This window comes from Protopterus annectens, chromosome 1.part0 (genome assembly GCF_019279795.1).
Source record: "Protopterus annectens isolate FY-2018-M chromosome 1.part0, PAN1.0, whole genome shotgun sequence".
Taxonomy (NCBI): domain Eukaryota; kingdom Metazoa; phylum Chordata; order Ceratodontiformes; family Protopteridae; genus Protopterus; species Protopterus annectens.
Window position 1 is genome coordinate 1,424,343,716 of NC_056725.1, and position 26,751 is coordinate 1,424,370,466.

The following is a 26,751-nucleotide window of genomic DNA, read 5'->3' on the forward strand; positions in this document are numbered from 1 at the left end:
CTTTTTTGGCGAATCCTTCGCTTATATCATGCCGTCGGAACAACCGACAGCACAAACTACCAAAAAACGAAAGGACCGGGACCGACACCCTCAACCCGCGTCTTCCACCGATACTACACCTAAGCCCTCCGCGAGTGCTTCGGTCCCTTCGGAAGCGATTATTCAACCGCTCCAGGCCGACGACACCACGTTACCACGTTCTTCGGTCTCGGAGACTACACCGGTGCCGGTTGTTGATTTTCCTCTGGAAACCGAAGTACTAGATCTACCCGACACCACCCTTGTGGACAAGGTTACCCCTGCACGTGGGGCAGCTAGGCCGCCTGTATCTATGTCCATTAAGGCCTTTGCACGTGCTAAGGCCGCCAGCCAGGCCAAGGCCCATCCTAAACCTACCTCACAGGCCCCTTCTTCTGATAGACAGATCATGTCTCTTGCTGCAGATCTGATCTCTCTTATCAGGGGGTCTCAGCTCCACCCAGACAGAGGTTCTCAGCCACCTGCAGAAAAAAGGCCTAGAACTGAGCAGGCAGACAACCTCTCTTCAGGTGAAGCCTCTGGGGATTCAGAGCATTCAGATAACCAAGAAGAATCCTTCCAGGCCTATGAGGACTCTGATGCTGAGGAATCAATTCCCTCTGCCTCTCCTCCGGAGGATTTTTCTTTCGGTGAAGTCCTTCACTCCATGAGGGAACATTTTAAGTGGCAGGGTCAGGAATTTTCTGATTCTAGGAAAAGGCTTCGTACCTTCCTCAAGTTACCCCAGCACAGACCTTTGGCTATCCCTCCAGTTTTGGATGTCCTGGATGATGTATTCTCAGACTCCAGTGCTTCCCCTGATTCTCTCCCTCCTGCTCCTGTCAAGCCAGATAGATATTACAGGGTCCCTGACACCCACAAGCATCTCTTTAAGGCCCACTCTGTGGATCTTGAAACTATTTCACAGGGCCCCAAAGGAGTGGCTTCCTCCTCAGCCAAAAATCCGTTGACAGGGAAGCAAGGTCCCTGGAAAGATGGGGTAAAAAAGTTTATACCTCTACCACCCTTGCCATGAGGTCACTTAAGTGCCTTTTTCATATGTTTCAGTACCAGGATTATTTACTGGATGATTTGCAGAAATGGCTAGCCTCTCCTGAGCCTATAGATAGAAAGGCATTGCAGGATTTGGTTCATAATTCTCAGCAGGTTAGCAACCATTTTCTTCAGTGTGGTTATGATGCATTGGAGGCTTCATGTAGGGCAGCTATGACAGGGGGGCTGTTATCCGTAGACATGCTTGGTTGAAAGAGCAGCCACTGCCGGATCATGTTAAAGTAAAGCTCCTGGACGCACCTCTGGATAAACAGAAGCTTTTTGGTGCTAATGCTCAGGATGTGTTGAAGTCTATTGAGGAGAAGGCAAAATCAGTACAGACAGTAAAGGATTTCCTTCAGGTTCAGCCACCCAGATTCAGCAGGAATTGGCCTTCAAAGAATTGGTCTTTTCCAGACTCAGGCAAGTTTCAAAGGGGAAAGAACAGGCGTGCACAAGGTAGAGGGCAATACCGATGCTCCTACAGGGGCCGCCAATGGCAACCTCAAAATCAGAGAAGTGACACAGGTAGTTCACCTGCACCACAGGGACAATCACAATGACTTACCTTTCATTCCGCCTACCAAGGCTCAAAGAGAAGCACCTCTAGGCAGAAAATTATCTCTATTCTCAAGAAACTGGCACATTATAACAAAGGATGTTATGTGATCCTATCTCGCCTACATTCTGTACTGATGGGCTCGGAGCCGATCCCTCGGCTCCGACTCGGCACGCTTATGCTATAGAGCGAGGCCTCTTATTGGCTGAGCTATCTTTATCCCAGGATGCACCACCACTAATCCCCCAGATCTCGTTTGCCGCTTAAAAAGCTTAGACGTGGTCTCAACTTGGCTGGGCTAAGTACTATTTATTTAGGCTTTTTCCTGTCAGAAATTTGCTTGCTTTAAACCCAAAAGCTGTTTTAACAGCTATTGTCATACGAGTGTGTTTTGATCAGTTTTGTTGAGAAATTCATGTTTTTTCTCGTCGGGGAAGGTTTCCCGTTTTAGTTAGAGGGGCCTTCCCCTGTTGCTTTCCTATTACTGTTTCTTTCGTGGGTCAAGTGCCCATTTAAGTTAGAGGGTCTTGACTCTCTCTGTCTTTCTGTGTGATTTCGTCACTGTATTGTGTAAAAAAAAAAAAAAAAAAAAAAAAAAAAACTTTTTATATTGTTGTTCTTGAACTATCAGTTGTTGTATTTCTCTTAGACAGGTACTGTTTTTCGAAAGTAGTATGTCCAAAGAGCATAGACCCTCCGGGTTTAAAAAGTGCACGAGGTGTGGTTATAAAATGTCCATAACGGACGACCACTCCTCGTGCGTCTATTGCTTAGGCGCCAAGCAACTACAAGAATCGTGTAGCGTGTGTCACGCCTTTTCATCAAGAGTCCTCCAGGAGATGAAAAACAAATTAATCCTGAAGGGGTTAATTAAGCCATCCTTTGAGGAGGCTTTATCTTCCTCTCCTTCTCCTTCAAAAAAGAAGAAAGCGTCGGCTCCGACCAGTCAGTCGGAACAGACTGCTAAAAAAATCTAAGCAGACTTCTCCATCGGCTCCACGGACTTCGGAGCCGAGGGCGGAACGGTCTGCCTCGATGCCTCCAGCCTCGACCCCTCTGGTTTCGGAGCCGAGGACTGGGGCATCGAGAGGCAGGTCACCTTCATCGGCTCCACTGATATTGGAGCCGATAAGGGTTACCGGCTCAGACTCTTCCCCTCGGGCGAAGTCCTTATCGGCACCGAAGGAAATTGCCTTGAGATCTCCCTCGGAGCCGATAATGGTAGAGTCCACTCGGAGCCGGTCCTTTGGAGCCGATGGAGAAATCGGTTCGGGCCCGATCGGTATCCTCCAGATCATCCAAGATGTCTGATTCGGACATCGACAGGGTGCTCCTAAGACTCTTCCAGTGTCCGGGGTTCCAAAAGCTAGTTTCGGCTCCAGCCCATTCGGCTTCGGAGCCGATGGTCCACTTCCCTACTATGGTTCCTCCTCCAACAGCCTCGGCACCGTTGGAGCCAGTGCTGGTGGAACCGGTGGAGGTTTTAGGGTCGGGCCCGACCCTTGCTCCAACTCCGGCTCTTGGGTCGGAGTTCAGTACACGGACTTCTTCCGTCTGCCCTGGGGGGGAGGCTTCGGGATTGATGATTTTGGTCCCAAGTCTCCCTCTTGGTGCGTCGGCAGCGGGAGTGCCGTCCACTGTCGTGGCCACAGAGGTGGGACCCTCCCAGGATTCTGGTGGTCCCGCCTTCAGGGCTATGAGGAGTGCGTTAGCCAAATCTTTCTTGGCTACCTCCACGGTCTCCCCAGCTCCTTCCCTGCATACCGAGACTGGGTCTTTGGCAGTCCCCCTGTCCTTAGACAGCGGAGCCCCGGGGCCTGAGGTTACCCCCACTGGGGTTTCTCCCCCTCCTGGAGGTCCTTCTGAAGCTTCTTCGGAAGAACCCCCCAGGAAGAGATCGAGCAAGAGGAAGCACGTTGACTCCCCTAATGAGTCTCTCACATCAGACACTGATCTCGATGATGCCAGAGGGGTCCCCTAAGTCGTCCTCGGATGATGTCTCCTTTGCATACATCCTGGAAACCCTAAAACAACGAGGCGGCTGGCAGTCCAAACCTCCTTCTGCTGATGAGTCGTCTGTGTTCCTGAAGGCCTTCGGGGCTCAGCCCTCCGCCTCCTGGGTGTCTCCGCCCTTCGATGAGCTCTTGGATTTGATCTGTCGAAGGGCGTGGGAACACCCAGACTCTGTGGAACCGGTGCCTGCTCGTCCGAATAAGTTCTACTCGTTACCCCCTGAAAAAGAGTTTCTAACTAAAGGTGTGGCTGTAGATGCTTTGGTGGTGGCATCTGCTACCCAGCAAGATGTAGCAGAGGCTTCGACGTCCGTCCATCCTCCTAATAAGGAGTCTAGGAGCATGGATCGGTACGGAAACCGCACCCTGAGTTCAGCGGCCTTTACATTGAGGTCCTTGAACTACCTTACGCACTTTACTTGATTTCAGAGGGATCTGATTAAAGAGCTATCCGATACCCTCTTGGGTAACCTGCCTGAGGAGCTGGCCCAGACGGTTGGCTCTCAGCTGGCTTCAATGTCTTCCATCTCAAACTCGTCCATGAGGCTCATTTCTTATGCGGCGAAGGCGAGTAATCTTGGCAGTACAGGCATTGCTCTACGAGACAAGCCTAGCTCCGCCTGTGTCATTTCGCGGAGGCCTTTAAGTCTTCCTTTGCCGCGCCCTTTGATGGGTCCTCCCTGTTTGGACCCAAGGTAAAGGACACACTGACCGCTGTGAACAGGAGGGTAAGACTCTGACTGCCAGGGGGCACGATTTTCCACTCCCTTCGGCCTTATCCCAAGGCTAAAGAGGAGGGAAAATGTGGTTCCGTAGATCTCAGAAGCCTTACCCCTCTCAGCGGAGGATTCCCTTCCAGAGGCAGGGGAGGGGGAAATTCTTCCGGAAGGCGCCGTCCCAGAGGCGGCAGAGGCCCTCGCAACACTGGAGATCGCGAGTCCTTTTGTGGCTCTTCAGCCTTTCACAGTCCCTGAGGGATTGCCCGACTGTGCAGCTCCGGAGCCAGTCGGGGGTCGTTTCTCGAAGCACCTAAAAGCCTGGGGGGGGTATCACTCAGGACCGATGGGTGCTTCGAATTATCGCCGGAGGTTACACCATCCCATTCTCTCATTCCCCCCCTCAGTCCAAAAAAATCCCGGACCCGCCACCCAGTCAACGGGATACTGCAGCCTCAGAAGTTTCAAAGCTGCTGCAAAGGAGTCATCAACCCGGTCCCCAGACCAGATCGGATTAGGGACTTACTCAAGATTCTTTTGGTGCCAAAAAGACCGGGGACTTGAGGCCCATTTTGGACCTCAGCATCCTAAACCGTTCAGTCAGAAAGTCCAAGTTCCGAATGGTCACTTTACAGACCATTCTCCCATTGCTGGAGAAGGATGTTTGGATGTGCTCCATAGATCTCATGGACGCTTATTACCATATCATGGTACATCAAGCATCCAGGAGACATCTGCGCTTCAGCCTAGGAGGCAGTCATTTTCAGTTCCGCGCGCTGCCCTTTGGTCTCAACCACAGCCCCCAGGGTGTTCACCAAGTGCTTGGCAGTCGTGACTGCTCACCTGAGAAGTCTAGGATTCCAGGTGTTTCCATCTAGACGACTGACTCCTAACTGCAGCCTCCAAACATCTACTACTGCAGCCTACAAGCCACGATATCACTGGGCAATTCCCTTGGAATTACCTTCAATTGGCCAAAGTCTGTGTTGCTGCCATCTCAACGAATAAGATATATAGGGGAAGAGATAGACTCAAACCAAATGCGGGTCTATCTACCTACAGACAGAATAAAAACCATACAGACTCAAGTTCGAGCCTTACTTCCCAGGTCCAAAGCCCCAGCCAGAATGGTCCTGCAGCTATTAGGATCCATGTCCGCCGGTTCTTCTAGTCCCCTTGGCAAGGTTGCACATGAGAATTCTCCAGTGGCTCCTTTCAGCTCAGTGGTCCTTTCAGGAACTCCCTCTCAGTCACCTCATATGGATCACGGAATCTTGCAAACGGGACCTTCGCTGCTGGCTAGTGCCCTCCAATGTGGATCAGGGTCGACCCTTTGTTCTACCTCCTCCTGCGGCCACTTTGACCACGGACGCCTCCCAGATGGGGTGGGGGGGGACATTCCCTGGGCAGGTCAGTCCAAGTCAGATGGCACCCGGAAGAGACCCTACTTCATATCAACATCCTAGAAATGAGGGCAGTACTTCTGTCCTTTCAAGCCCTTCACGAGTATCTCCCTCAGGGCGTAATTGCTGTTCACTCAGACAACATGTCAGTTGTCTGGTACCTGAACAAACAGGGAGGGACCAGATCCTATCCTCTTTGCAGAGAAGCCATGAGAGTTTGGGAATAGGCAGTCTCGACCAAACGCTTTCTAATGGCTACTCACATACCGGGCAAGTCCAGTGTGATAGCCGACAGATTGAGCAGAACCATCCTCTCTCCTCACGAATGGTCTCTGAATATGACAGTTGCAAGTCAGATTTTCAGCAAATAGGGAGTTCCGTGTTGCGACCTCTTCGCGACTCCTCTGAATGCGAAGTGCAAAGAATTCTTCTCTCTAACCCCAGCTCCGGGGAAGAGCCCCATGGACGCACTAGTCCGTCCTTGGCCCACCGGCTTGCTTTATGCCTTCCCTCCAGTTCCTCTACTTCCCAGGGTGATTCAAAAGGCATCTCTTTTGGGGAGCAAAATGATCTTAATTGCTCCTTACTGGCCTCATCAAGTATGGTTTCCCTACCTTCGGAAATATGCTCTGGAAGGTCCATGGTTCCTGGATCAGATCCCAGATCTTTTGGTTCATCAGTCGGGACTATTCCACCAGTCCCTGCACACCTTAAAATTGACTGCTTGGCTCCTCCTCTTCCGACTATAGTCAGGAATCCTACATTGGATCCAGAGGTTGTACACATATTATCTTCGGCCCATAAGTCTGCTACAAAGCGGTATTCTAGCAAATGGAAAAGATTTGCTATTTGGGCTCAACTCGGGGCCTGGACCCCATCTCAACTCCTGGGCCTGGACCCCATCTCTATTCCCGTGGCAGAAGTACTAAAATTTTTAACTTCTCTTTTCAATCAAGCTCTTCAGTCTCTACCATCAAGGTCCAATTGGCAGCGATTTCCAATTTTCACGAATCCATAAACCCACCTTTAATGAGCAACAGATTGTGTAAGACCTTCTTGAAAGGTGCTGCTCTATTAAGACCTCCGATTTCTCATCCTGCTCCTCCATGGGATCTCGAAGTGGTGTTACGCGCCTTAACTTCCTCCCCCTTCGAACCGGCAGCTACATGTGATCTAAAATTTCTATCGTGGAAGACTGCTTTTCTGGTGGCGATTACTTCTGCCAGAAGAGTTTCAGAGCTTCAAGCTTTGTCTGTAAAACCCCGTACTTGGTTTTCACAAAGACAGAGTATCTCTCAGGCCAAATCCTTCCTTTGTCCCTAAAGTTTGTTCCAGTTTCTGCCTACAACAATAGTTAGAACTTCCAGTCTTTTTTCCAAAATATTCTAACAAAGCGGAATTCATATTCCACACATTAGATGTACACAGGCAGTTCGTTTTTATTTAGACAGGACCAAACAAACAAGGAAAACAGATCAGTTGTTTGTATCCTTTGCAGACAATAAATTGGGAAAAGCTGTCACAAAGGTCACTATTGCCAAATGGATCAGGGACTGTATTACTCAAGCTTATTCTTATTCTAACAAAGAGCTTACCACCTCTGTCATAGCTCATTCTACAAGGGCTATGGCTACTAAGGTAGCATTTCATTCTAAGCTTGCCATTAGTGACATTTGTGCTGCGGCTACATGGTCTTCCCCGCACACTTTCATTTCCCACTACAAATTGGATGTGGCATCTAGAGGACGAGCTTCATTTGGTTCCACAGTGCTCAGGAGTGTTTTCCAATGAGCCACCCAGGATTTAGGTGCTAGGGACGCTGTCCCATCAGTACAGAATGTAGGCAAGGTAGGATCACGTAACATCTTTTAGTTATGTACTTACCATAACTTCAGATGTTTGGGATCCATCTCGCCTACATTCCTAATAACCCACCCTCCTTCCCCCTTCCTTGGAGATCAGAGGATATCAGAAGGCCCGAATCCTGTTGATGTTCTTCGTTCCACATTGCTGCAGTCCTTACTATTGGGTAGTCCGCTGTCCAGTCGGCCCGAATACCAGAGTATATGGCTGACGTCGGTCAGGGCGCATTAGACTGACGTCAGTACGTCAGGGTACTAATGCGCATGACCGACGTCATATCCTCAGTCTTTTTTGCCGCATGGTCCGATGCAGAAGCAGTTTTGCGAGTGCAGGTTGGCGTTCTGAAATATTTCCGAAACCGGAGTTTCAGACCGAATCAGAGTTGGCTAAGTACCCGTTAGAACATTTTGGTTTTCTTGCCTCAGTATTTAACGGATGTCAGAAAAAGTGAATAACTGTATTTCTTGTGGGAAACAGATACCTCATAGGGATTACCATACATTGTGTATACCTTGTTTAGGGCCTGAGCACGACGTTGTTGGTTGCCGCTCTTGTGCTAGGTTTAACAAACGCACTATTAAGAGGAGGTTAGACTGTGCCAGGTTAGTGTTTGGGAAGCGTTGCAATTATAAAATGCCGTCTGATGCTCCGACGCCCGCTTTGTCCAAGAAGCGCAAGGACAAAACAGCGAAGCCTAGGGTTGATGAACCGGCAGTCGGACGTCGGTTCTTTAGGAGGCTCAGTGGAGCCAGAGGTTTTGCCAGGAGTTTCTATGGAGTCTCAGGCAGAAACTTTACTGTTACAGGATGTACCCTCCCAGGATTCTGGTGGTCCCGCCTTCAGGGCTATGAGGAGTGCGTTAGCCAAATCTTTCTTGGCTACCTCCACGGTCTCCCCAGCTCCTTCCCTGCATACCGAGACTGGGTCTTTGGCAGTCCCCCTGTCCTTAGACAGCGGAGCCCCGGGGCCTGAGGTTACCCCCACTGGGGTTTCTCCCCCTCCTGGAGGTCCTTCTGAAGCTTCTTCGGAAGAACCCCCCAGGAAGAGATCGAGCAAGAGGAAGCACGTTGACTCCCCTAATGAGTCTCTCACATCAGACACTGATCTCGATGATGCCAGAGGGGTCCCCTAAGTCGTCCTCGGATGATGTCTCCTTTGCATACATCCTGGAAACCCTAAAACAACGAGGCGGCTGGCAGTCCAAACCTCCTTCTGCTGATGAGTCGTCTGTGTTCCTGAAGGCCTTCGGGGCTCAGCCCTCCGCCTCCTGGGTGTCTCCGCCCTTCGATGAGCTCTTGGATTTGATCTGTCAAGGGCGTGGGAACACCCAGACTCTGTGGAACCGGTGCCTGCTCGTCCGAATAAGTTCTACTCGTTACCCCCTGAAAAAGAGTTTCTAACTAAAGGTGTGGCTGTAGATGCTTTGGTGGTGGCATCTGCTACCCAGCAAGATGTAGCAGAGGCTTCGACGTCCGTCCATCCTCCTAATAAGGAGTCTAGGAGCATGGATCGGTACGGAAACCGCACCCTGAGTTCAGCGGCCTTTACATTGAGGTCCTTGAACTACCTTACGCACTTTACTTGATTTCAGAGGGATCTGATTAAAGAGCTATCCGATACCCTCTTGGGTAACCTGCCTGAGGAGCTGGCCCAGACGGTTGGCTCTCAGCTGGCTTCAATGTCTTCCATCTCAAACTCGTCCATGAGGCTCATTTCTTATGCGGCCGAAGGGGCGAGTAGTGCGGCGGGTACAGGCATTGCTCTACCGAGACAAGCCTAGCTCCGCCTGTGTCATTTCGCGGAGGCCTTTAAGTCTTCCTTTGCCGACGCCCCCTTTGATGGGTCCTCCCTGTTTGGACCCAAGGTAAAGGACACACTGACCCGCTGTGAACAGGAGGGTAAGACTCTGACTGTCGTGAGCACGATTTTCCACTCCCTCAGCCTTATCCCAAGGCTAAAAGAGGAGGGAAAATGTGGTTCAGATCTCAGAAGCCTTACCCTCTCAGCGGAGGATTCCCCTTCCAGAGGCAGGGAGGGGAAATTCTTCCGAGGCGCCGTCCCAGAGGCGGCAGAGGCCCTCGCAACACTGGAGATCGAGTCCTTTTGTGGCTCTTCAGCCTTTCACAGTCCCTGAGGGATTGCCCGACTGTGCAGCTCCGGAGCCAGTCGGGGGTCGTTTCTCGAAGCACCTAAAAGCCTGGGGGGGGTATCACTCAGGACCGATGGGTGCTTCGAATTATCGCCGGAGGTTACACCATCCCATTCTCTCATTCCCCCCCTCAGTCCAAAAAAATCCCGGACCCGCCACCCAGTCAACGGGATACTGCAGCCTCAGAAGTTTCAAAGCTGCTGCAAAAAGGAGTCATCCAACCGGTCCCCGCAGACCAGATCGGATTAGGGACTTACTCAAGATTCTTTTTGGTGCCAAAAAAGACCGGGGACTTGAGGCCCATTTTGGACCTCAGCATCCTAAACCGTTCAGTCAGAAAGTCCAAGTTCCGAATGGTCACTTTACAGACCATTCTCCCATTGCTGGAGAAGGATGTTTGGATGTGCTCCATAGATCTCATGGACGCTTATTACCATATCATGGTACATCAAGCATCCAGGAGACATCTGCGCTTCAGCCTAGGAGGCAGTCATTTTCAGTTCCGCGCGCTGCCCTTTGGTCTCAACCACAGCCCCCAGGGTGTTCACCAAGTGCTTGGCAGTCGTGACTGCTCACCTGAGAAGTCTAGGATTCCAGGTGTTTCCGTATCTAGACGACTGACTCCTAACTGCCGCCTCCAAACATCTACTACTGCGGAGCCTACAAGCCACGATATCACTGGGCAATTCCCTTGGAATTACCTTCAATTGGCCAAAGTCTGTGTTGCTGCCATCTCAACGAATAAGATTCATAGGGGTAGAGATAGACTCAAACCAAATGCGGGTCTATCTACCTACAGACAGAATAAAAACCATACAGACTCAAGTTCGAGCCTTACTTCCCAGGTCCAAAGCCCCAGCCAGAATGGTCCTGCAGCTATTAGGATCCATGTCCGCCTCGGTTCTTCTAGTCCCCTTGGCAAGGTTGCACATGAGAATTCTCCAGTGGCTCCTTTCAGCTCAGTGGTCCTTTCAGGAACTCCCTCTCAGTCACCTCATATGGATCACGGAATCTTGCAAACGGGACCTTCGCTGCTGGCTAGTGCCCTCCAATGTGGATCAGGGTCGACCCTTTGTTCTACCTCCTCCTGCGGCCACTTTGACCACGGACGCCTCCCAGATGGGGTGGGGGGGGACATTCCCTGGGCAGGTCAGTCCAAGTCAGATGGCACCCGGAAGAGACCCTACTTCATATCAACATCCTAGAAATGAGGGCAGTACTTCTGTCCTTTCAAGCCCTTCACGAGTATCTCCCTCAGGGCGTAATTGCTGTTCACTCAGACAACATGTCAGTTGTCTGGTACCTGAACAAACAGGGAGGGACCAGATCCTATCCTCTTTGCAGAGAAGCCATGAGAGTTTGGGAATAGGCAGTCTCGACCAAACGCTTTCTAATGGCTACTCACATACCGGGCAAGTCCAGTGTGATAGCCGACAGATTGAGCAGAACCATCCTCTCTCCTCACGAATGGTCTCTGAATATGACAGTTGCAAGTCAGATTTTCAGCAAATAGGGAGTTCCGTGTTGCGACCTCTTCGCGACTCCTCTGAATGCGAAGTGCAAAGAATTCTTCTCTCTAACCCCAGCTCCGGGGAAGAGCCCCATGGACGCACTAGTCCGTCCTTGGCCCACCGGCTTGCTTTATGCCTTCCCTCCAGTTCCTCTACTTCCCAGGGTGATTCAAAAGGCATCTCTTTTGGGGAGCAAAATGATCTTAATTGCTCCTTACTGGCCTCATCAAGTATGGTTTCCCTACCTTCGGAAATATGCTCTGGAAGGTCCATGGTTCCTGGATCAGATCCCAGATCTTTTGGTTCATCAGTCGGGACTATTCCACCAGTCCCTGCACACCTTAAAATTGACTGCTTGGCTCCTCCTCTTCCGACTATAGTCAGGAATCCTACATTGGATCCAGAGGTTGTACACATATTATCTTCGGCCCATAAGTCTGCTACAAAGAAACGGTATTCTAGCAAATGGAAAAGATTTGCTATTTGGGCTCAACTCCGGGGCCTGGACCCCATCTCAACTCCTGGGCCTGGACCCCATCTCTATTCCCGTGGCAGAAGTACTAAAATTTTTAACTTCTCTTTTCAATCAAGCTCTTCAGTCTCTACCATCAAGGTCCAATTGGCAGCGATTTCCAATTTTCACGAATCCATAAACCCACCTTTAATGAGCAACAGATTGTGTAAGACCTTCTTGAAAGGTGCTGCTCTATTAAGACCTCCGATTTCTCATCCTGCTCCTCCATGGGATCTCGAAGTGGTGTTACGCGCCTTAACTTCCTCCCCCTTCGAACCGGCAGCTACATGTGATCTAAAATTTCTATCGTGGAAGACTGCTTTTCTGGTGGCGATTACTTCTGCCAGAAGAGTTTCAGAGCTTCAAGCTTTGTCTGTAAAACCCCCGTACTTGGTTTTTCACAAAGACAGAGTATCTCTCAGGCCAAATCCTTCCTTTGTCCCTAAAGTTTGTTCCAGTTTCTGCCTACAACAATAGTTAGAACTTCCAGTCTTTTTTCCAAAATATTCTAACAAAGCGGAATTCATATTCCACACATTAGATGTACACAGGCAGTTGCGTTTTTATTTAGACAGGACCAAACAAACAAGGAAAACAGATCAGTTGTTTGTATCCTTTGCAGACAATAAATTGGGAAAAGCTGTCACAAAGGTCACTATTGCCAAATGGATCAGGGACTGTATTACTCAAGCTTATTCTTATTCTAACAAAGAGCTTACCACCTCTGTCATAGCTCATTCTACAAGGGCTATGGCTACTAAGGTAGCATTTCATTCTAAGCTTGCCATTAGTGACATTTGTGCTGCGGCTACATGGTCTTCCCCGCACACTTTCATTTCCCACTACAAATTGGATGTGGCATCTAGAGGACGAGCTTCATTTGGTTCCACAGTGCTCAGGAGTGTTTTCCAATGAGCCACCCAGGATTTAGGTGCTAGGGACGCTGTCCCATCAGTACAGAATGTAGGCAAGGTAGGATCACGTAACATCTTTTAGTTATGTACTTACCATAACTTCAGATGTTTGGGATCCATCTCGCCTACATTCCTAATAACCCACCCTCCTTCCCCCTTCCTTGGAGATCAGAGGATATCAGAAGGCCCAATCCTGTTGATGTTCTTCGTTCCACATTGCTGCAGTCCTTACTATTGGGTAGTCCGCTGTCCAGTCGGCCCGAATACCAGAGTATATGGCTGACGTCGGTCAGGCGCATTAGACTGACGCCAGTACGCCAGGGTACTAATGCGCATGACCGACGCCATATCCTCAGTCTTTTGCCGCATGGTCCGATGCAGAAGCAGTTTTGCGAGTGCAGGTTGGCGTTTGAAATATTTCAAACCGGAGTTTCAGACCGAATCAGAGTTGGCTAAGTACCCGTTGGGGAACATTTTGGTTTTTTCTTGCCTCAGTATTTAACCGGATGTCAGAAAAAGTGAATAACTGTATTTCTTGTGGGAAACAGATACCTCATAGGGATTACCATACATTGTGTATACCTTGTTTAGGGCCTGAGCACGACGTTGTTGGTTGCCGCTCTTGTGCTAGGTTTAACAAACGCACTATTAAGAGGAGGTTAGACTGTGCCAGGTTAGTGTTTGGGAAGCGTTGCAATTATAAAATGCCGTCTGATGCTCCGACGCCCGCTTTGTCCAAGAAGCGCAAGGACAAAACAGCGAAGCCTAGGGTTGATGAACCGGCAGTCCCGGACGTCGGTTCTTTAGGAGGCTCAGTGGAGCCAGAGGTTTTGCCAGGAGTTTCTATGGAGTCTCAGGCAGAAACTTTACTGTTACAGGATGTACCCTCTCAGGAGGTAGGCCAGGCTGAGGGGGCTTCTCAGGTAACTGTTCTTCCCTCTCTTCCCAAGGTAGTTAGAGCCTCTCCTTCTGTTGCCAAAACTTCTTTGAGAGGTAGGCCTAGTTCAGTTTCAGTGGGGGCTTCTCCTAGCATTTCGGGTTCTGTACCTAAGAAACATATGCTAAAAATGGCAGAAGATTTGATTACTATGATTAGAGGTTCTATGCCCCCGCCTGATAAAGAGGCCTAGGGTGGAACCGGAGTTTGATAGTTTTGAACAGTGTTCAGAGGCTTCAGAGTCTTCTGCGGAAGACTTGCAGGAGTATCCTACTTATTCTGATTCTGATGTGGATGATTCCACTCCTACAGCTTCTCCTCCTGAGGATTTCTCATTTTCAGAGACTCTGCATTCCATGAGGGAGCACTTTAAATGGGAAGGCCAGGATTACTCTGATTCCAGGAAAAGGCTTAGGGAATTCTTGTTTTTGCCCCAGCATAGGCCCTTAGCTATTCCTCCTGTGTTGAATGTGGTGGAAGATGTTTTGCAGAGGCTTCCCTGAATCCTGACTCTTTGCCTCCTGCTCCTGTTAAGCCTGATAGGTATTATAGGGTGCCCAAGCTCATAAGTATTTGTTTAAGAGTCCTAGGGCAGACCCAGAAACTATTTCTCAAGGGCCTAAAGGTGTTAAGGCTTCTGTGGTTAAAAATCCTGTTCCCACTGATAAAGAGGCAAGGGCCTTGGATAGGTGGGGAAAGAAAGTGTATACTTCTTCCACTTTAGCCATGAGAGCGTTGAATTGTCAGTTTCACATGCTAAAATATCAGAATTATCTCCTTTCACAATTAAAATCTAAGGTGGATGCTTTGGCGGAAGGTATTGAGTGTAAAGAGTTGCTGGACTTGGTTCATGTGTCTGAGCAAGTGGGTAAGCATTCTTTGCAATGTGGTTTTGATGCTGTACAGGCCTCCTCGAGGGTGGCTGCTACTAGTTCTGTTCTTCGCAGGCATGCCTGGTTGAAGGATCAGAATTTAGCTGAGCATGTTAAGACAAGGATTTTGGATGCTCCTTTACAGTCTGATGTGTTGTTTGGATCGCCTGTGGAAGCAGTTTTAAAGAAAATGGAGGACAAAGCTAAGTCTATGCAAACTGTTAAAGATTTTTTGCAGGTGCAGCCACCGAAGTTTAGTAGAAATTGGCCTGCTAAGGGGTGGACATATCCTGCTTATGATTCCCAGTCTAGGGGTAGGTCTAGACGTGGTAGAGGCAGGGCTCAAGGTTCTTTTAGGCCTAGAACGGGGAGTTCACCTGCTCAGACTTCTGGTGAGGGCAGGGGTCAGTCCTTTCGTAAACAGACCCAATGACCTGTCTTTTCAGCTGCCAGTAGATTCTCGTCTGGCAGCTCCTTTGGGAGGAAGACTGTCTCTTTTCAAAGAAAATTGGGATTTAATTACTCAAGACAAATGGGTGTTGGATATCATTCACCACGGTTACAGATTTTATTTCCATACACTGCCCCCTTTCAAACGCATGCCAGACGTTCCTCCTCCACAAAGAAAAGAGGCTCACAAGCAAGTTTTTCAGTTACTCCAGATGGGGGCCATTCAGCCAGTCCCTGTATCAGAAAGGGGCCTAGGATTTTATTCTCGCCTGTTCCTAGTACCAAAGAAGGGGAACACGTGGAGACCAATTTTGGATTTATCTCTCCTCAACACTTTTCTGGACATTCCCAAGTTCAAGATGTTGACGTTACAACAGCTTTTACCTCTGCTGGGCAAAGATCACTGGATGGTAACTTTAGATCTCAAGGAAGCTTACCTTCATGTGCCTATAAGGCTAAGTTGCAGGAAGTATCTGCGGTTTCGAGCTGGAAATTCTCATTATCAGTTCTCTGCATTGCCCTTTGGCTTATCCACTGCCCAGAGTATTCACAAAGGTTCTGGCTCCAGTGATAGCTTACTTCAGGCTTCAAGGAATTCAAATCTATCCTTACTTGGACGACTGCCTGATTCTGGCTCAAGAAAAGGAAGACCTTCTACAGCATCTGGAATATGTTATAGCAGTGCTAAGATGCCTAGGGTATTCTGTGAACGAAATAAAGTCCAGTCTAGTACCCTCTCAAGACATGTGCTTTCTGGGTGTGAGACTGAATACAGCAGCCCAGATGGCCTTTTAACCCCGGACAAACAAAAGAGTCTGTCACTTTACTTCCAACAACTATCTCATCAGTCCGTGCTGACTGCAAGGACAGTCCTTCAAGCATTAGGGTTCATGGCATCTTGTATTCTGGTGCTTCCCAATGCCAAACTCCATATGAGGAAGCTACAATGGTATCTCAAAAATGTATGGACACAGCACTGCCAGGATTTGGACACTGTCATTCAAATAATACCTTGCCTTCAAAAAGAATTCTTGTGGTGGGCTCAGGAATGTCACCTAAACAAGGGACTCTCTGTGACCCGGCCAGAGGCAAGTCAGATTTTAACGACAGATGCCTCGGACATTGCTTGGGGAGCTCATCTAAATGGAAAGTGGATACAAGACAAGTGGCCTGCCAGACTACAGCATCTACATATCAACATGAAGGAGATGTTAGCAGTCCAGTTTGCATTAATGGCTTTCAAGGAGTTACTTCTTCCAGGGCAGGTGTTGATTCTAACAGACAACACAACTGTCATGTGGTACATCAACAAGCAAGGGGAACACATTCTTATCCTCTATGCAGGCAAGCAATGATTTTATGGGAGACTGCGCTAAGCTTGCAACTAACTCTTCAGGCAAGGTTTCTGCCAGGAGCACAGAACTCCTTAGCAGATGTGTTAAGCAGACAAATCATGGATCCCCACGAGTGGAAACTGGATCTTCATGTATTTCAGAAATTGACAGTGTCATGGGGAACTCCAGACATAGATCTGTTCGCTTCTCCACTAAACCACCAGCTGCCAAAGTATTGCACCAAGGGGTTTCATCACACAGCTTGGAAAGTGGATGCTCTGTCTTTCAGTTGGAAAAACCTTCATGTGTATGCCTTTCCACCTCTGCCTCTTCTTCCAAAGGTACTATTAAAGGTCAGACAAGACAGGCCAAGGATGATTTTGATAGCTCCAGATTGGCCTCGCAACACTGGTACCCACTACTACGGAGTCTAGTAAAGAAGCCTCCATGGCCTTTACCTCTGATTCCTCATCTGTTATCTCAGAAGGACGGTCATCTGCTCAATGTCAAGCTTCACTCTCTTCATCTAACAGCCTGGCATATTCTGTGTTGAAACACAGCAGGTCTCAACTTCCTCAACAAGTTTTAAATGTGATTATGGAAGCTAGAAGACCTAGTACAAGGAAAGTGTACGCAGAAAAATGGAAGAGATTTTTATTTTGGTGTACAGCAAAGAATTTGGAGATTTCTGAGCCTAATTTGAGTGTGGCTCTTCAATATCTTACTGAGTTATTGGACAAAGGTTTGTCCTTCTCTTCCATTAAGATTCATGCTGCAGCAATTTCAGCTCACTATGATTGTGACCCACCATTGTTTTCGCATCCTTTGTTCAAGCAGTTTCTTAGAGGGGCAAAGAATATAAGACCCCCGTAGAGCTCCTACTCCTGCTTGGGATCTCAATTTTGTGTTGGAAAACTTACTCTACAACCTTTGAGCCTCAGCTACTGCTGAATTGAAATACTTGTCAAGGAAGACTGCTTTTCTGTTGGCTATTACTTCTGCAAGAAGGGTGTCTGAGTTGCAGGCCCTTATGGCAGTAGAGCCCTTTTGATTTTCCATAAGGATAGGGTATCATTACGCACTAATCCTTCCTTTATGCCTAAGGTGGTTTCTAGTGTGGCTTTAAACCAAACTATTCATTTGCCTACTTTTTATGCAGACCCCAAAATAAAGGGGAAAAGATTTTGCACACTTTAGATGTACACAGGCAATTGCGTTATTATTTAAGCAGGACTAAGGATTTTAGGCAGTCTCAGCAGTTGTTTGTTTCTTTTGCTTTGAGTTCAGGGCAAGCTTGTGTCAAAACAAACTATTTCTAGGTGGATTGGGTTTTGCATTGCATTTTGTTATTCCCATCATGGCAAGGAGATTCCAGCTGGGATTAGGCCTCATTCCACTAGGGCTACTGCCACTTCAACAGCATTTCTAAGGGGGGTGGCAACTAAGGATATTTTGGAGGCAGCTACTTGGAGTTCAGTGCATACTTTCTCTAAGCATTATCACCTTCCTATCTACTCTAAGTCTAGGGCTGGTTTTGCCACAGCTGTTTTGCAAGGCATGTTGTCAGCTCCTACTTCTTTATGATTTGCCAGCCTCCCTTACCTCTGCTTTGGGATTCTACCCAATAGTAAGGACTGCAGCAATGTGGAACGAAGAACATAGTACAGTTTTGTACCTACCATAAATGTAGATGTTCGAGGGTCCACATTGCTGCAGTCCAATTTACCCTCCCTCCTTCCCCTCTGTGTTTAGGGGTGGTTGTGTAGGTGAGGTTATATGTTGATATTTTTGTATATATTTTTGTATATATTGTACATACTTTTGGTGCAGGTATTTTGAGCCTTGTCTTTTTAGGGTCTTCTGACATCTGGGGCAAGAAAAGACTGAGGATATGACGTCGGTCATGCGCATTAGTACCCTGACGTACTGACGTCAGTCTAATGCGCCCTGACCGACGTCAGCCATATACTCTGGTATTCGGGCCGACTGGACAGCGGACTACCCAATAGTAAGGACTGCAGCAATGTGGACCCTCGAACATCTACATTTATGGTAGGTACAAAACTGTACTTTTCATCTTGAAACATCTAACAATGTTATATAAACAAGTGGTGCATGTGTGCATGAATGCGGACAAACAAGATCTGGGGGATTAGTGGTGGTGCATCCTGGGATAAAGATAGCTCAGCCAATAAGAGGCCTCGCTCTATAGCATAAGCGTGCCGAGTCGGAGCCGAGGGATCAGCTCCGAGCCCATCAGTACAGAATGTAGGCGAGATGGATCCCAAACATCTGAAGTTATGGTAAGTACATAACTAAAAGACAATTGGATTCTGGACATTATAGACAGAGGTTACAGGTTCTACTTCCATACTTTACCAACAGGACAAGGCATGCCAAACCTGCCACAAAATCAAAGGGCAGAGGCACTCAGAGAAGTCTCAAAGCTGTTACAAATAAAAGCAATAGAGTAGGTTCCTCCTCAGGAACAAGGCCAGGGATTTTACTCAAGACTGTTCCTTGTTCCAAGAAAAGAAAAGCAATGGAGGCCTATTTTGGACTTGTCCGTTCTAAATACTTTTCTCATGGTGCCAAAATTCAAGATGCTGACGTTACAGCAACTTCTTCCCATGCTGGGCAAGGGGTCTTGGCTGGTAACTCTGGACCTCAAGGAGGCATACCTGCATGTCCCTATCAGACACAGTTGCAGAAGATACCTCAGATTTCTTGCAGGAACAGAGCACTATCAATTCTCAGCATTGCCGTTTGGCTTATCTACTGTGCCCAGAGTATTCACGAAATGCCTGGCATCAGTAGTGGCACATTGCAGACTCCAGGGGATACAAATATACCCTTACCTGGACAACTGCCTCATGCAAGCAGACACCAAACAAACCTTGACAAAACACTTGCATTATGTCATTCAATTACTGCAGGCTTTGGGATACACAGTCAACATTCAACATTCAAAAATCAAGACTACTGCCATCCCAAGAGATTACTTTTCTAGGAGCAAAGCTGAACACACTGCTACAAATGGCCTTCCTCACAGAGGAGAAACAAGAGCATTTAACAGATTACTTCAAAAGCCTAGCAAAACTAACCCACCTGACCGCAAGGAAAACCCTGCAGGCACTGGGGTTCATGGCATCTTGCATTCTTCTCATCCCTCTGGCAAGGCTACACATGAGAAAACTGCAATGGTACCTAAAAAGCTTGTGGTCTCAACACAGCCACAACCTGGAAGACATAATACCACTCATACCATGCCTGCAAAGGGAATTTTTGTGGTTGGCTCAAGCAAGCCACTTAAACGAAGGCATGCCTTTCAACAAAGCTCAAACAAGTCAAACTATTACAACAGACGCCTCAGGCCAGGAATGGGGGGCGCACATGGACGGCAGATGCATTCATGGGCAATGGACTCCCATGGAAATGCATCAGCACATAAATCAAAAAAAGATGTTGGCAGTGATACATGCAATAGAAGCCTTTGAAAAATCTCTTCAGCAAGGTCATCTGCTAATAAGGACAGACAACACCACTGTCATTTGGTACATAAACAAACATGGGGGCACTCATTCCTACCCCCTCTGCAGACTAGCAATGACTCTTTGGGAAAAGTCCCTGAAACTGAACATCTACTTGCAATCCCAGTTTGTTCCGGGCAAGGACAATGTTCTGGCAGACAGGTTGAGCAGAAATTTCTTGGATCCACACGAATGGATGCTGCATCCACGCATATTCTCACAAATAACAACTACATGGGGAAGACCAGACATAGAGCTCTTTGCTTCTCATCTCAATCATCATCTGGAAAGGTTTTGCACAAGGACACACCATCCTCTAGCCTGGAGAATGGATGCTCTTTCCTTCAGCTGGAATGCCCTAACAATTTATGCATTCCCTCCTCTACCTTTACTCACCAAGGTGTTACTGAAGATCAAGGCAGAACAACCAAGAGGAATCTTGATAGCTCCAGACTGGCCAAGACAATGCTGGTATCCACTGCTACTGAGCATAACTCACACCAAACCGTGGCCTTTGCCTCTATGGCCTCAGCTCCTGACTCAACACAGGTACAAGACTGTTCATCAGAACCTGCAAACCTTAAAGCTGACAGCTTGGAGAGTTCCATGACTCCCTCTCCAAAACAGTTCAGGAAATTTTGCTGGAGGCGCGCAGACCTTCCACCAGAAAAACCTATTCGGCCAAATGGAAGAGATTCATCATCTGGAATGTCAACAAGGGCCAGGATGCATACCTCAGATATTAGAATACTTGGCAGAAATGTTTCACAATGGCCTCTCATACTCTTCCATCAAGATCCACGCTTCAGCTATCTCAGCACATTACAACTGTGAACCACCTGTGTTTTCGCATCCCTTGCTAAGACAGTTTTTAAGGGGTATAAAGAATATCAAACCTCCAAGGAAACAACCAATTCCTGCATGGGACCTCAATTACGTCTTGGAAAAATTAACTCTTCCTCCCTTTGAACCAGCAGCATCTTCAGAAATGCAATTTCTCTCTTGGAAAACGGTTTTCCTGTTGGCAGTTACCTCAGCAAGAAGAGTCTCTGAGATTCAGGCCCTCATGGCAGTTCCTCCTTTTCTCATATTTCATCAAGACAGAGTTTCCCTTAGGACCAATCCTTCCTTCATGCCTAAGGTGATATCCAGAGTGTCTCTAAACCAAGCAATTCACCTGCCTACCTTCTTTCCTAACCCTCAAAACAAAGGGGAGAAGCTGTTGCATACTTTGGACATTCACAGACAACTACGCTACTACTTGGACAGAACAAAGTCTACCAGGAAGTCTGACCAGCTGTTTGTAGCCTATGCTGCTGGGGCACAAGGAAAGGCAGTAACCAAACAAACTATCTCAAAATGGATTGGACACCGCATCAGATTCTGTTACTCCTTCCATGGAAAAAGTGTGCCAGCTAATATTAGACCACACTCCACCAGAGCTATGGCCACATCCACAGCCTTTCTAAGAGGAGTGGCTACAAAAGATATTCTAGAAGCTGCTACATGGAGCTCCGTGCATACATTTACCAAACACTACAACCTGCCATTATACTCCAGATCCCGAGCAGGCTTTGCTTCGGCAGTCCTGCAGGGCCTTCTAGCTACACCATCTCTTGCCTAGTCTTACCACCCCCAGCTTGGCTATGGTATTCAACCCATATGTCAGGACTGCAGTTGCATTCTTGAAGGACCTAGTACAGTTTTGTACCTACCATAAATGTAGATGTCTGATAGATATGCAACTGCAGTCAGGTTTTCCCTCCCTCCTACCCCTCTGTTTTTTCCCTTGGGTCCATCCCCCCCCTTTTTCTATAAGCTGGGGATATCTGTTATTGTGTATCTGTTTATTACTGTTGTGCATGTCTGGATTTTTGTTTATCCATTCACAATTTTTAGCCTTCCTTGGAGGGCACCTGGCATCTGGGGCAAGAAACACTGAAGAAGATGGCGTCGTCTGATGCCTTTATACCCCAGCCGCTCTGCCTTCGGGGAGGAGGCGACATCAGCCGACGCCGGACCCAGACTTTGGAATCCGGCCGACCGAAGAGCTGCCTGAGGCAGGACAACCCATGTGTCAGGACTGCAGTTGCATATCTATCGGACATCTACATTTATGGTAGGTACAAAACTGTACTTTCTTTAGCATTCCACTCCAAATTATCGATAGATGATGTCTGTGCGGCCGCTACCTGGACTTCTCCTCACACTTTATTTCTCATTACAAGATAGATGTGGCTTCTCGAGGTAGAGCTTCCTTTGGTTCCACAGTTCTCAGGAGTGTTTTCCCATGAGCCACCCGGGATTTAGGTGCTAGGGATGCTGTCCCATCAGTTATGAATGTAGGCGAGATAGGATCCCATTACATCTTTTAGTTATGTACTTACCATAACTTCGGATGTATGGGATCCATCTCGCCTACATTCATACATACCCGCCCTCCTTCCCCCTTCCCATTGGATTTAGAGGAAATGTTGCTATTTACTAAGTTTCTCTCTTGAAGGACTTTAGTTTGTTACGGTTGTTGGTATGTGTCTGTGCCTGGATGTAGGTATATAAAAGCGAACAAACAAGATCTGGGGAAGCAGGCGTGGTGCATTCTGGGATAAGGGGTAGCCCAGCCAATTAGAGACTTCGTTCTACTATATAGTGGCAGGAGCCGAGGGATCGGCTCCGAACCCATCAGTTATGAATGTAGGCGAGATGGATCCCATACATCCGAAGTTATGGTAAGTACATAACTAAAAGTTCTGGCTAGTCCAGTTGTACATTGGGGAATATGTAAACTCTAGGTTCCCACTGCTGAACTTGTGTCTTCCATACCAAATTTCTTCATAAAGCTTACCCTCTTGTTATATTTTTCCTTGTAGGTCCCCTAGCTTACATCCTCATTGTTGCAAGTCAAATTCCAGTCCCCATCTCTAGTAGTATTCCCTGTTGAAAGTGAATTTTTTCTCCCGAAATTTTCTTAAACTCTATAATAGCAGTTTTAGATGGAATGTAAGTATAAAGCTGTCATCCTCTGGTATTTGGGCCAGCCAAGGGCTTCCGTAGCAGGAGTCCCCAGTGAGTTTTACTGCATCAGTGAAGACACTTGAAAATTTCCATTTATGGTAAGTGGACATGACTGCACTTTCTCCCCTTTAGGCACCAATATTCTAAAGATGGTCTCCTGGCCTCCCTCATAACATTAAGTACAAGTACTAAAAAGTCATATTTATAAAAGTAGAAAAGTTTTTCACTTTGCTGCCAAAGGAAGGTCCTGCACTGTAATGAAGAGGATATGTTCCAGTGGCCCTGTATTACCTGTCCAAGCTCTTCTTTGCTGACTTTTAAAGTATGTTTCCTTAAAGGTGCATCTGTCAACCATTTTAGTCTGATTGGCAGGTGGCCAGTTTGTGAAGGACATTCTACGTCTTGGCCCACTCTGGCAGACTCCATCTGTAGCTTGGGGCCTCAACTTTTGCTGGAAAGACTAACCGTAACAATTTCAACCAGCCACGATGTTCTTCATCTCACATTGCTGCAGTCCTTACACTTGGGTAGTCCGCTGTCCTCGGTCGGCCCGAATATCAATGTATTAGGCTGACGTCGGTCAAGGCGCTTTAGACTGACATCAGGACGTCAGGGTACAAATGCGCATGACCGACGTCATATCCCCAGTCTTTTTTGCCGCATGGTCCGATGCAGAAGCAGCGTTGCAAGTGCCGCTGCTTCTGAAATTTTTCGAATTCGGAGTTTCAGACCGAGTCAAAGTTGGCTAAGTACCCCGTTGGGGAATATTTTCGTTTTTTCTTGCCTCAGTGGTTTACCGGATGTCAGAAAAAGTGAATAACTGTATTTCTTGTGGGAAACAGATACCGCATAGAGATTATCATATTTTGTGTATTCCTTGTTTGGGACCTGAGCACGACGTTGTTGGGTGTCGCTTTTGTGCTAGGTTCAATAAACGCACTATTAAGCGAAGGTTAGATTGTGCCAGGTTGGTCTTCGGGAAGCGGTGCAATTATACTATGCCGTCGGATGCTCCGCCTGCTTCTTCGAAGAAGCGCAAAGACAAAGCAGCTAAACCCAGACTAAAAGAGTCGTCCGAACCGGACGCCGGTTCTTTAGAGGCGTCAGTGGAACCGGTGGTTCCACCGGAGGCTTCTCTGGAATCTCAGGTCAAGCTGAAGGGGCTTCTCAGGTTACTGTACACCCCTCTCTTCCTAGGGTGGTTAGGCCCTCTCCTTCTGTTTCTAAGGCTTCTCCCAGAGGCAGGCCAGGTTTAGCTTCTGTTGGGGTCACTCCTAGTTCTTCAGGATCTGTGCCCAAGAAGCAAATGCTTAAGATGGCAGAAGATTTAATTACATTGATTAGAGGTTCTTTGCCCCCACCTGATAAGAGGCCTAGGGTTGAACCAGAGTTGGGGAGTTTTGAGCAGGCTTCGGATGTGTCAGAGTCTTCGGCTGAAGACTTGCAGGAGTATTCTCCTTATTCTGATTCTGATGTAGATGATTCTACTCCTTCTGCTTCTCCTCCAGAGGATTTTTCTTTTTCAGAGACTCTCCATTCCATGAGGGAGCATTTTAAGTGGGAAGGTCAGGACTTCTCGGATTCCAGGAAAAGGCTTAGGGAATTTTTGCTTTTGCCCCAGCATAGGCCTTTAGCTATACCACCTGTTCTGGATGTTGTGGAAGATGTGTTTGCAGAGGCTTCACTTAATCCTGATTCTTTGCCACCTGCTCCTGTTAAACCGGACAGGTATTACAGGGTGCCTGAGGCTCATAAATTTCTTTATAAGAGTCCTAGGGCGGACCCAGAAACTGTTAGTCAGGGACCTAAGGGTGTTAAGGCCTCTGTGGTTAAAAATCCGGTTCCTTCGGATAAAGAGGCCAGAGCTTTGGATAGATGGGGAAAGAAAATCTATACTACTTCCACCTTAGCTATGAGGGCTTTGAATTGCCAGTTTCACATGTTGAAATATCAAAATTATCTTCTTTCTCAATTGAAGTCTAAGGTAGATGCTCTGGCGGAAGGTATTGAGTGTAAAGAATTACAAGATTTGGTACATGTCTCTGAACAGGTGGGCAAGCATTCGTTACAATGTGGTTTTGATGCTGTACAGGCCTCGTCTAGGGTGGCTGCCACTGGGTCAGTTCTTCGCAGGCACGCCTGGCTGAGGGATCAGAATTTATCTGACCATGTTAAGACAAAGATTTTGGATGCTCCTTTACAGTCTGATGTGTTGTTTGGTGCACCTGTGGAGTCAGTCTTGAAGAAAATGGAAGACAAAGCTAAGTCTATGCAGACTGTTAAAGATTTTTTGCAAGTTCCGCCTCCGAAATTTAGTAGGAATTGGCCTGCTAAGGGGTGGACGTACCCTTCTTATGATCAGTCTAGGGGTAGATCTAGACGTGGTAGAGGCAGAGCTCAGAGCTTCTTCAGGCCTAGAACTAGGAGTTCAGCTGCACAATCTTCGGTGAGGGCAGGGGCCAGTCCTTTCGTAAACAGGCCCAATGACCTACCTTTTCAGCTGCCAGATCCTTCTTGCCTGGCAGCACCTTTGGGAGGAAGGTTGGCACTCTTCAAGGAAAATTGGAGTCTGGTTACCCAAGACAGATGGGTATTGGATATCATACACCAAGGTTACAGGTTTTATTTCCATACCTTGCCTCCTTTCAAAGGCATGCCGGACGTTCCTCCTCAGCAAAGACTAGAAGCTCAAAAACAAATTTCTCTGTTGCTTCAAATAGGAGCCATACAACCGGTCCCTCTGTCAGAAGTGGGCCTAGGATTTTATTCTCGCCTGTTCCTAGTACCAAAGAAGGGGAACACGTGGAGACCAATTTTAGATCTATCTATCCTCAACACTTATTTGGACATTCCCAAGTTCAAAATGTTGACATTACAACAGCTTTTACCTCTACTGGGCAAAGACCACTGGATGGTGACTCTGGATCTCAAGGAAGCTTACCTTCATGTTCCTATCAGGCTAAGCTGCAGGAAGTATCTACGTTTTCGAGCTGGGACTTCTCATTATCAGTTCTCTGCATTGCCCTTTGGCTTATCTACTGCGCCCAGAGTGTTCACGAAAGTTCTGGCTCCAGTGATAGCTTTCTTCAGGCTAAGAGGTATACAGATCTGTCCTTATTTGGACGATTGCCTGATTCTGGCCCAAGGAAAGGACGAACTTCTTCATCATTTACAATATGTGATAGCAGTACTAAGATGCCTGGGGTATTCTGTGAACGAAATAAAGTCCAGTCTAGTACCCTCTCAGGACATGTGCTTTCTGGGTGTGAGACTGAATACAGCATCCCAGATGGCCTTTTTGACCCCGGACAAACAAAAGAATCTTTCTTGGTACTTCCGTCAATTGTCTCATCAGTCCAGGCTGACTGCAAGGACAGTCCTTCAAGCCTTGGGGTTCATGGCATCTTGTATTCTGGTGCTTCCCAATGCCAAACTGCATATGAGGAAGCTACAATGGTATCTCAAAAATGTATGGACACAGCACTGCCAGGATATGGACACTGTCATTCAAATAATACCTTGCATTCAAAAGGAATTTTTGTGGTGGGCTCAGGAATGTCACCTAAACAAGGGACTCTCTGTGACCCGGCCAGAGGCGAGTCAGATTCTTACGACAGATGCCTCAGACAATGCTTGGGGAGCTCATCTAAATGGAAAATGGGTACAAGACACGTGGCCTGCCAGACTTCAACATCTACATATCAACTTGAAGGAGATGTTAGCAGGACAATTTGCATTAATAGCTTTCAAAGACTTACTCCTTCCAGGGCAGGTGTTGGTTCTAACAGACAACACAACTGTCATGTGGTACATCAACAAGCAAGGGGGAACACATTCTTATCCTCTATGCAGACAAGCAATGATTTTGTGGGAGACTGCTCTCAGTTTACAGCTGAATCTT

The 26,751-nt window shown here is 47.6% G+C and overlaps 1 protein-coding gene across 3 annotated transcripts in view; it reads left to right on the plus strand.

Annotated features, from left to right (window-relative positions):
* Positions 1-26,751, plus strand: part of LOC122798492 (synaptotagmin binding cytoplasmic RNA interacting protein) — a 1,585,553-nt gene that overhangs the window by 1,409,384 nt on the left and 149,418 nt on the right. The gene's annotated exons all lie outside the window — the stretch shown is intronic.